We start from the raw sequence: 11,881 nt of genomic DNA on the forward strand, positions 1-11,881 counted from the left end.
CCTGGAACCAACGGGAGGGCTCAGTATGGCGTTTTGCAATCTGAGCATCCATCTAAGCAGCCGTGTTCTTCATGAAGTCCCAGCGCTGCGCATGCTGCATATCTGTCCTAGCAATTACTGCAAAGGGGTGCAGCTGAGCCTGATCTCAACACAGCTGAAGCTCAAGTGCTGCCAAGAACAAAGTGTGTTCAGCGTGGTTTTAAGAAGTATGGTTTGTCTTCATATGCAGGAGTTCTCCTTGTTCTCATTACCTCTCTTGAGTGCCAGAGTTTTTGAGGTAAGTGAGAGAGTCCTCTCCTGCCTTGCTCACAGTGAAAACTACTTGTCTCAGTTTGGAACCTCATTTAACTAGAAATTATCCCCTCTAGATATTTGTTGTCACTGGAGGATCTGGTACATCCCAAAGCACATATCCACATGTCTCCATCCAATAATCTCCAGGAGGAACATTTCCTCTGGACTTGATAATGGAGACATTTCTCACTGTATCCCCCATTTCATCTTCAGATTGTTTCATGGGTCTTTGAATTTATCCTTTGACATCCCCAGAAGGACATTCCTTTTCTCTACATCTCATATGTGGGAATGGAGAAGAATGAGTACAAAGCTTTTTACCTGGATTATGTGTCTGTCTTGTTAGTAGCATACCTATCTTGCTGCATCAGGGTGAAAAGGTTGTTCTGAACAGATGATTTATTTTTTTTATTTTTTTTTTCAGTGGGAGAGAGAGGCTGTGGTGGAACAATTTTTGTGCTTGCTGTTCGGCTAGCATAAGCCAAGCAAAGGAAAAGGAGGACTTACAGTCCCCAGAAAACAGTATTTGGGTTTATCCCAGAAAATGGATTGATAAGATGATCATTGTAAACATATGAAGGGACGATGGCTGTGTTACTGCATAGTCACTATACCCCTTCCAGGTGGCCCTTCCCAGGAGTCCAGTGTTCCCCTTGTAGGATTTCAAGCAAGACGCCCATCAGTGCTGCCCTCTTCTTCAAACATTATGTGAGTGTAACTGATCCTTTTCAGCAGTTATGGATGAACACACCACTTCTGAAGGCTGAATCAAAGAGGGCCTCAGTTATCTCCAGGTGCATCATCTGTTTCCACGTGTGCATACTCACACTCTCCTCCTTCACTTCCCTCTGTCCCTTGTCCTTGGTTTCAGCTGCCCTCTCCCTCATCAGTTACTCTCCATATCTCACTTTACCCTCCATCCTGCAATACTCTCCATCCATCTCCCACCATTCACCCTTACATTCCCCAGCCCTACCAGATTTAAAAGATTAGGGTGCAGTTTTTTCCTCATGCAAGTGAACAACAGTGGGTGGAGCAGCTGCTGAAATCTTACTGGATCTGCAATATGGACAGTGGGGTCTGTATGCACTTAAAAACAAAATCTTGAGGGAAATCCTGAAGCCAAGCTAAGACATCAGGGTTTTTCTCAAAAGGCCAATAGATCTGAAGTAGAGAAAATGAACCCCTGGCACCAAACAAGATAAGCCAAAGATGTTTAAAGTTAGGCTGTTTGCCTAGAAGTCCTTTGTACTAATCCCTGCCTCTGACTTTGAGGGTGACCTAGAGGGAGACTTTTAATTTGCCTCTAGATGATGAGATGGCCTCAGGAGGAGAAGCAAGGAAGACCTTTAGCGTCTTGTTTCTTTGTTTCACCTAGCCTGGCAATGACCACTTCACTCACAGCTGCACTGATCCAAGTGTCTGTCTCATCAAAAGAATACAGAGTTCAGCATCTATTCTGGGAAATACAGATGGGAGTGAAGGGAAGGAGGGGGGAGACCCGTTTCCATGGTTTCAAGCTCGCTCTTTCTCAGTGTTGCTTCCCTCCTCATCAGCAGCTAATTTCTCCAGTTTTGGGGCTCAGGCCCAGCTCTGCCTCCTGCAGCATGGCAGGGTCTTTCACATCTCGGAAAGTCCTTCACTGAGGAACATGGCAGGGAAGCAAGTGATCTGCTCCTGCTTGCACCAAGGCAGGCTCTGCCACATGTTGCACCCTGGCTTTTGTTGAGTTTCCAGGTTGCTGTGCCCCACTGCAGCTTCCTCCTTTTCTTCAAGCTGCCCCTCACACAAATGAGACCCAGCTGCATGCGTGCCTTGGCTACTCCTAACTATGGGAGATGTAATACCTCTGGGATAAGCCACAGCCCTCATCTGTCCTTCTTTCCACAGGGCAGGAGGCTCTTTACAGCCGTACTATGTCCCTCAGCCCCACTGAAAGGACGCCCCAGCAACCCCATCTTTTCAAGGACAGCAGCCCATCGATCTAACTCCCTTAAAGGCTGTATCCAAACAGGTCCTGCTGGTGGCATGTGGGGTGTTCTGGCAGGGGCTGAGCTCACCCTGCTGCAGTGCCCTCCATCCCTGCCACTTTCCTCACAGGCACTCACTTGGTCTTTCTCCCCAAACCGCTTTCCCAGCACATTCTCCCCACAGACCAGAAGCAGATTTTCCCCCTGGAGACTCTGTAAAGGAAAAGAGCCAGTTCAGAAAGATCTTTTGTATCACCCTGAGCCTAGGCTGAATTTTCCTGGGAACACCTCCCACCTGCTTTTTCTAGGAAAGAATGAATATAGAGAAGCTTAGAGTTAGGCTCATGGCTACAAGTCCAAACACAAGAAAAGGGAAAGAGGGACTGAAAAGTTAGCTACCCTGTCATTAAAATATGAAAAGGATTAAGCTTATCTTCTTTTTTTTTAGGAAATAGAGAAGTGGGAAGTGGCAGTGTAAGGGGCCTACAGTTGCACAAGCTTTGTTTGCAGGACAAGTGGCTTTTATTCCTGGTGAGGAGAACTAAGCCATGTTTACAAATAATGCTGACAGTCCACCCCGACTATGCTCCAAAAATGCAGCATCCCTACTCCTGGATTGCCTCAGCACTGCATCCCTAGAGGCAGCAGGGAGAAGCAATAAATCAGAGTAGCAATCCAAAACATGACACAACTTTTGAGCAATATTTTCTTGTTCCTTGTGGTACATAGAGGGCTGCTGTCCCCACATCCCACTGGCAATTGCTCTGGTAACAAAAATATTATTGTCTGCACTGTGATGGACAATAAAGACCCCTCGGGCTCATTGTTTTAAAGTCGGGATTTAACCCAAGTATCCTTACCACGCCTCTGCCTCTAAATGCTGTGACTCAGTAACTTGGCTGTGGGCTGGAGAGTCGCTCCCTCCCATCTGCTGCATGGGTCAGCCCTGTAGGTGGGGCAGAGGTGATGCGAGGGCCTCAGGCTGGCCTGCAAGACAAGGGCAAGTTACACCCCTGCAGAAGACAGTGCTTCAGAGACCTTTGGATAAGAGTAGTTGAGATGTGACCAGTACGTCTCCTTCGCCCTCTCGCCCAACCAGTGGCTCTGCTCCTGTGGACTCCATCCCACATCCATGAGTTCCCAGGTCCTGTGTCTTCTGAACCCTAGAGGGTACTAGAGAGCAATATTCAGCCTTCTGAGAAGCAGACTACTTGCCTGTGGTCCAGAAGGTGTCTTTTGTGAAACTAGGAAACAGCCGTGGGTACCTTGGAGGAGCCTTGGAGGGACCAGGGCCTAAGCATCTCTCTCATTCACCATCGGTCGCTGAAGGAACCCAAGCAGGCACCGTTCAGTGTAGGGAACATGCAAAGCCTAGCAAAGGATATACTCCCTTCTGCAGTTTCAGGATAGGCATCTCTGGGCCCTAGGTGATGATAAAAGGATGTTAACACACGCACCTGTCAGCACCACCCTGACTTTAATAACCAGGGATCCGTTCATTATCACCTCGTCTGCTTTACAAGACATGCTGCTCAGACACTGTGGTGATGGGGACCATACAAGAACAAGACAGAAGTAGACTAGGCAACCTGTACCACATTATTCCAGCCCTCCAGGCAGTGACTCTACACATCCCGGCATGGAGGAGAGCACACAGTGTGAGCACATACCCTGCCCTGCCTGGAATCGTAATGCAAGATGGGATCATCCTGAACCCATCCCATCTAGGCACTCATCCAAATTTCAAATGTTCTGCGAGTTCAGACACAAGAGAAACATTTCCGCCCTTTCTGCTTTGCCCTGTGATGAGAGCAGAAGAGCAGTAGAGACTGGGTGGGAAGTAAGTCAAGAGGACCCCACCAAATGATGCCCTTGAAAATAATGATCAGTCTTGGTGACTGGTTTCTCCCTCCTTGGACCATGCAGAGTCCTGACATCAATAAAGCCATTCTGTTTCCAGAGAAGGAAACATCTCTGATTCCTGACAAGCCAGGGTGACAGCTGTTAGCAGTGCTGTGGAGCATGCTGGCCACTTGCCAGCTTCTTGAGGTTGGCATGTTAGTTACCCCTAAATGTACAGAAGATTTGAATCAGACCTAACCACTCACAGTTATAACTTTCTATGTGGGCAGCAAAAGCAAGCAGAATTTCACAAAGCAAGGGTTAAAACAAAAATATGCTTTCAGAGCAGCAGGAGAAAGAAAGAACCTAAATAACATCTTAAATAACTAAAGAGTAAAAAAAAAATGTACCCTACTTATTTCTTAGCCCATTTTAACTTGGTGGAACTGGCACACGTGTTGTATTGCACAGTTGAGCCTGTCCTGGAATCTCTTTTTGGAAATCACTTCTTAAAGGTAAGATTTTCTTGCTCACAACTTCCTTCATAGCCTTGCAGAGTCGTATTTCAATGATCCATGAAGTTGTTCCCAGGGCTTAGACAAACAAATTGCAGTAATAGGAAGAAAGAGGGGTCTTCTCTGATAGCACTTCGTGCCATTCCTTCATCCTTTGTGGGTCTGAGCCTCTCCCTTCCACCAGCTGCAGATCTTAATCTCCTCTTCTTGTCCATGGCCTCTACTGCTCAAACCTCTCCTGGCTGTTCTCCCTGCACAGCTATGGACTTTTCTGTATTTTGTGCTAACAGCAAATTTGATCCTGACATCATTTGCACCAATAGATTGTTTAAAAGAATGAAATGAAGGAAAGCACAGGTTGGCATGGTATGATTCGTTGTTTGTGGGGTAGCTGATTAAAAAGCTGTTAGAAAGACCTTAGAAAAAAATTTTCACCAAGAAGGAAGTACAGGTCTCCTGACTGAAACCAGGAGATGTCTCCTTTATGTTACTTAAACTAATGATTCAAAAGTTCTAAGTGGTTTAATTTGTTACTGGTTTTGCTGTTCAGATGAATTAGAGAAACAGGATGTCCGCAAATATGTTCACAAAGCATTTCAAAGAATGCCAGACAAACACAAGCCCTCCTATGGCCCTGCATGTCTATCAGTCAACAGGCATTGACAATGATGCACAGTGGGGTCCTTTGCAAAACCTCACTTCCATCTTAGAAAACTAACAAAGAGTCCAGCTTCAAGGTGGAAATGGATCTTTAGACGAGGTGAACATTTTGTGTCTCTGAACACTCTAAACAATTCAACAAGGCAGTCTTGATGTTCCCTGTGCTTTTCAGCATAACTATTGCTGTCACCTTGGTATTGCCTGAGAGTTAGAAAGAAAAATGAGAGACGTTATTTTGCCGAGGTCATTTCTGAAAAAGCCACAATGGTTTTCTCGTCATCTTGCAAGCAAGAAAAGAAATAACTCATTCTTTGGCCTTAAAATTTGAAAATTTAACATAAAGGACAATTTAAGTGCCTGTAAAAAGCCAGATTGCAATGTGCTTTGCTATCGTCAGGTACTTCATTCCTTCATTGTTATAAATGTCTTTTTTAGTCTCAGAAGCACAACAAATTCTACCAAAAATCTGGGAAGCTCCAGACAATCATTGACCATGCTATTTACCTACAAAAAGTGTAAGACTGCCATGATCAGCTCTCTGCTATCTGACAGACCTCATTGTATGAGCAACCATTGAGGATTTACTGTTTCTCACATACATTCGCCTAAAGTACCTGTTTGTGGTCACCTGGATGAATTCTGTTTGCATCTACACAGCTTAAGGAAGGCCCTGCCAGGAAGTGGTCTAAACCCTGGCAAGCTCCCCGAGCCCTGTTCCATGCAGCCATCCCCAGCCATAGGTGTAGAGCACCTGCAGGTCAGCACAAGCATGGCCACACACAGAACACCCCACAGACACTGAAACCACTCCACGGGCATGAGGAAAGCCAGGTGGACAACAGAAAAGATTGGTCATAAGTGCAGGCTCAGGCCCAGACACAAATTCAGGGGACACATCCCAATGAAACCATGGATGACGCAGCAGCTACCTTGACAGCAGCAATCAGAGCCCAAGTTTCCAGCAGGTTTTTAAAATCATCAGACCTGCACTAGCCCAGAGATGAAGGCACATTCAGAAGCTATTTATTGCACTTCAGGTTCTGTTTTCACTCCATAAAGAAAATAAATGTTTTGGCCCTGAACACAGTCAGTTGTTTGGCTTTTGCTATGCATATGCAGGAAAACTTCCTAGTAACATCTTGCACTGTCATCAAATACCATGAATTTGTTCCTTTCCACTGAGCTAGGCTCGGGCTTGAATTCTCAATTCATAGACTTTGAACTTCACTTAGGGTAACATTGTTTTAGCTGACGTTCACAGCCTCTTAAGGCCATAGAGGGCCAGCCAGAACATCTCATCTGACCTCCTGGTGCCCCTAGGCCACAGACTTCAGCAGTTCAAGAGCTACACTTGGTTTCAGCAAATCTCTGCTAGCAATGGCAGGAAGATCCCCAAGATTTTTGGTTTTTTCGGTGGAGAGAAGGCAAGATATTTATTAGGTGTTTTTTTTCTAATGCAGCTTTGATAGAATGAGCCACCCAAAGACAGAAGTATGGTAAAATCTCCATCACTCCAGTCCTTACACCCCATCTGGGTGAGGACAGACCAGACCATTTCCAGTTGTTCTCCTGGGTCTCAATACAGGGCTCAGGACAAGGCTTCTCAAGCCAGTGATTCTGCCATTTCTGGTGCACAGTCACTGGAGCATTTCCCTGCCTCTCACCCCCACTCTCTCCACCCCATCCTTCTCCACTGGTGAAACCACGAGCAAAAATGGCACCTGAAAAAAACATTATTTCTGAAGACTGGTTATCCACCCCTAATAAGAAAGGCTGAGATATCTGTGTAATTGCAACCAAGAAGCTGTGTTGTAAAAACTGAGCTCATTCATAGAGAGAAACAAAGGAGGAAGCTGTATGCAAGGAACAATTCACAGAGCACAGCTCCGTCAGCTCTAGCCCTTCAAACACTCCATGGACCTTTGCTTTGGTACCCATTTACACAGGCTGTTCCCAGGAAACCTACATTGGAGAACAGAGAGAAAGGTGAGATGATCTTCTCTGCTCACAGGCATGAAACAGAAACTATGTGAGGATTTATGTGATACTTTTCTCTTGCTTTCACCATCTTCACAGATTCATACAAGCTGTCTAGCTAGTATGAATGCCTATGGCCAAATTCCTGTGGGAAAAATTCTTGCTGAATCAAGCTGGTGGAAAAACAGAAATTCTGCTTTGCAGGAAATTCCAAGACCTCTGTTTTCTACCTAAATTAATTGGAAAAGTCAGAAATAAAAACTTTCTGCAGAATAACATTTCCAACTATTTTTCTTGAATATTTGGAGGAAAAGATAGGCCAGTCTGACTTTTACAAGCCACAGGTCTGTGAGACCTGTGCCAAGTATAAAATCTTTTGGACATTCCTGTGCTGCAATTCCAAAAGCCACATCACACTGCAGTAAACAAGTGCAGCATCAGAGACAGTGCTCCTAACAGCATCAGATTGCCCTGCAGAAAACACAGTGTCTGTGCAGGCAACACCTGTGACCTTCCCCTAGCAGACACACCAGGTTGGAAGGAGATTCCCTTCTTTGCAGGGCCATTTGTTGGGCTCTCTTCTGATATCTGTGCAAGGTGAAAGTATGTTTACATTGTGAGTACTTTTTCCTTCCACTGTCATTACCTCTCCCACACACTGTGTGTGTTCCAGTGACGTGCAAAGGAAGTTACAGCTGACATAGGAGAGGGACAGGCCTTTAAGATGTTCCCCAGAGCCTTGAAACAAAGGCTATTACAAGGAACTGTCTGTGCTTCTTCCAGTGTAGAGAGTGCATACACACCCACGTGGCAGCTCCTGAACCTGAATTGTGCAATCCTGTGCAGCACAAGTGAGGCTTGGAGCAAATTGTCTTGTATAGCACATGCTGAACTGAGCTCATGAGGCTGAGTAAGGGTGACTTCAACCCTGCATCCTGCCTCTGCATCAAGAAAAGGCAGTAATGGTCAGCAGGAGGTGGCTTCATGAGGTGGTGCTCAGAGGATGGACTGTTTCCAGTGCAGTAGCACGTGGGACTGCAGCCTCCAAAGCCCAGGCTAGAACTGGGATGGGAAGAGGGACAGGAATAGACCAAGGTTTGACGCCACTCCTCTGTGCCAGAGCTGCACAGGCTTTCCGTAAGTCAAGCCAGAATCAAGCAGAGATTTCATTAAATAAGGCAGTCCCAGGACAAGGTTTCTCCAAGTGCCCAGGCACCACGGACAAAAGATGGTTTAACCAAGTAGGATGAAAGAATTGTTCCATTAAATCCAACCAGCACCTCCTGCTTCCAGACTGCTCTGTGGCATATTTGTAACAGCAGCATGCTGGGGAGACTGCAAACGTAGTCGTTAAGAGTTACACTATGTAGTGCCAGAGAACTTCAGTTAGTTTAGGCAGTGAATTTACTGGGGACTGACTGGAGCACAAAGGTGGGGGGGGGGGGGGGGGGGCTCTTCACTGGCAGGCGGAAACAAAAAGTATAACAAATCACTGCAAAGTCCTAATGGAAATCAGAGGACAAGGGCTGTGAGGCATATACATGGAGCACACAAAAAACAAGTAGCAGAGGCTAGGAAACCAAGTAGCTGGATTATTTCTTCCTGAGTTGGAGCATGAAGTTCCTGTCTTGTAAAAGTTCTGTATCCTTCATGGAGCCCATGGACCAGGACGGGAACCTGGGCCTCTTCAGTTGGCTATAAGAGGAAATAACTCAACTACAAGAAGGGATTTTAAACTGCAGGTATTGCTGTAAAGGTGCTGCTGGGTTACAAACACAAGCCCTGATTCTGCTATGTGTTTCTCACAGGTGCTTTCCCCTTCTCCACCTCCAGACGTAGTTAACTCAGACGTCCACTCACAAATTGCTCCTTGCAGGACCAAGGCCAGAGTTGTACAAGCAAATTCAGTTTGGGGGAGTCACTTTTAGTGAGGCTTAAAAAGACTGGAAGAGAAGAGGTGTGAAACTTCCTAAAAGCTTCATCATTCTCACTAATTTCCCCGGACAGATGAATCAAACGCCAAGCGACTTGACCACATCCCTCCTCCTTCCTTATTCCCAGATCAGAAAACAGCAACAGCAGCATGCCACAGTGGTGAGAGTGACCCATGGCTGCAAGCTTACAGTGAGTAGTGAATACCCAGGAAGCTTTCACAGAGCCATTGCTAAGGTGTTTCTAGTGGCAATATCCTACCAAAACTGAAATCATGCAGTATAAAGAGAATGAAAGGGGGAGGAGGAATATGCTAGAGTGACAGTCATGTGGTGCAAAGAGCTAACACTAGCCTAATCTGACATTTTATCTCCCTTTAAATACATGGGGAATGGTTTAGGCATAAGTGAGATTCCAGTGGACTCCAGCCTGGTGTTACTTTGTCTGCATAAAAGTGAATTCTCACCAACGCCCAAAAAATAGACTTTTACAAAAAAGTTTCTTAGTTCCACTACCAAGCCCTACAGGGGAGTAGACATGAAAAATAGCAGGACTGGCAGCATATTGTGAGATTTTCCCCAGTTCTTCTACTGCAAGAGCCAACCTTTAGGATGAGCAGGGTTTACACCAGCAAGCGTTCATCCACATGGTGGAGTTAACTTGCATGGTTTACAGTCCAGTCCCCCTCTTTGGTTGGCTGACTTTGCAGAAAAGCAGCTGTGCCTCACTGGCTCCTCTCTGTGCTTTTGGGGGCTTATCCCACAGCCCCAAGTGCTGTGCAGGAAACGGCATGGCTCTACAAACCCTTTCCTAGCGAACTGGGAGGAGGGACCTCTGTCTGACCCAGGGCAAAGGAGGGATTATAGGAAGCCCCAGGAGGACTTAGCAGCAGAGGAGAGGAGCTAGCCTGCACCCACATTGCAGAGCAGTTATGTCAGCAGCCTTGGGGTTGTACTCTAGCCCACCTCTTTGGCTGGCCAGCCAGCTTGAGTTGAAAAGCATCTCTAATTTATAGGGATGTGGGTGTGGATAAAACACAAGTTACCAGCAACACTGGAGTTATAATCTTATTAACTCTGCAGTGAACACCTACCCTAACTAAGCAGAAAGGCCAGGGAGGCAGAGTGATTCCAAAAGAGAAACAGGGCAGCCAGGCTTGTAGTTCTGGTCTAGTTGTAGCGTTCCCACTCTCATTCCCTTCACCCCATGCATCCAGCCATCCTGGTGCCACGTGCACATGGCTTTCCTTTCAGTCTCCAGGACATGGGATCTCAGCAGCAGGACCCCCTCCCACTGTCCATATTGCAGCCACTCATCCCTCCTCCACCTCCACCCCAAGACCCACAGCTGGGCCCAGAGCATGCAGCCAGAAATGGGAGCTGTCAGCACAGTCACTGTGGGTTTCACAACCTCCTATTACTGCAGCTTTACAGCTTATTCACTGTGTGCCAACATATGTGGACACATGCTCACTTACTGTGGCTATACATGCATCTATGTGTCATCCTACCCATATCCTAAAGCACAGGGGAATGTCAGGCCTGTGAAAAGGTGATGTCCATGGTTTGGCAGCTGCACATATTGTGGTCTCTCTGTGTATCAGATGGGCATGGGAAATTCCTGCTAGTCTCTGGCCACAAGTTTCTCCCTTGGCTAATTTTTAATGGCAAAGGTTTTGTAATCACCATCTGAGCCTGAGGAGCAGAAATTCCTGAGGGGTAATTGGCTTTGTCGGTCTGCTGGTCTCACTCAGCCTTGATCTCTTCAATTACTGTACACATGTACCTACTCTCACACTGACACGCCGGTGAGGACAAGCCTGCCAGCTCCATGGATGGGTGCGTGTCTTCAAGCAGTGCAACCACCCTGGTAGCTAATGCAGCACACAAGACATGGGGCAAGGCTAGCAAGCAATACCAGTCTCAGCTTGGTGGCAGCCCCTTCATGAAAAAGACCACAGAAGAGACAGGACCTGTGGGGACAGGGGGACAAATTAAGTGGGACACCAGCTGGTCCTCTTCTACCACTTGACTCAGGTTGCTGACCACAAACATCTCCACCTGCCACCACACAGTGCGCCTCATTCTCATTGCCAGCAATGCCTTCTTCACACAGAAAACCAGTCAGCTGCTGTAGCAAACCCTCCTAATGGAGACTTAGCTTCCACTGACAAAAAGTCTACACATGCCAGGGTGGCTTATCCCAGATGAATTTGCTGCCAGCAGAGCAGCACATCATCTTAAGACTCTTGCCAGCATAGCTGTATTGATGCAAGGGACAGGATGACTTTTCCTTTCCTTAATTAATAGGGTTATGCAGGCAAAAAATTGTTGGGAATGGACCAGGCTGATGACCCCTTAATGCTGCCTCATCAGCATGCAGAATTTAAAGGATGTGTATGACATTGAAGCATGCTTTGAAGCCCCTCCCTGGGGCCCAAGAGGGCTACACGTAGGCACAAATCTTCAGGCCCAACATCTGTTATATCAGATTACACACTGGGGTCTCAGGCACAACAAACAAGGTCAGGATATGCATGCACCATCCTCCTCACGCACCCCAAGCCTTCATCATGGTCTGACCAGCGTGTTCCTCCACACTGTCTCCTGTCAACAACTGTCCCACTTGTGTCCCACCTGTCCCATGTGCTGCTCCCACCCCACTCTGTCCTCCTCACCTCCTCCCCATGGC

This window comes from Accipiter gentilis, chromosome 28, assembly GCF_929443795.1.
Source record: "Accipiter gentilis chromosome 28, bAccGen1.1, whole genome shotgun sequence".
Classification (NCBI taxonomy): Eukaryota; Metazoa; Chordata; class Aves; order Accipitriformes; family Accipitridae; genus Astur; species Astur gentilis.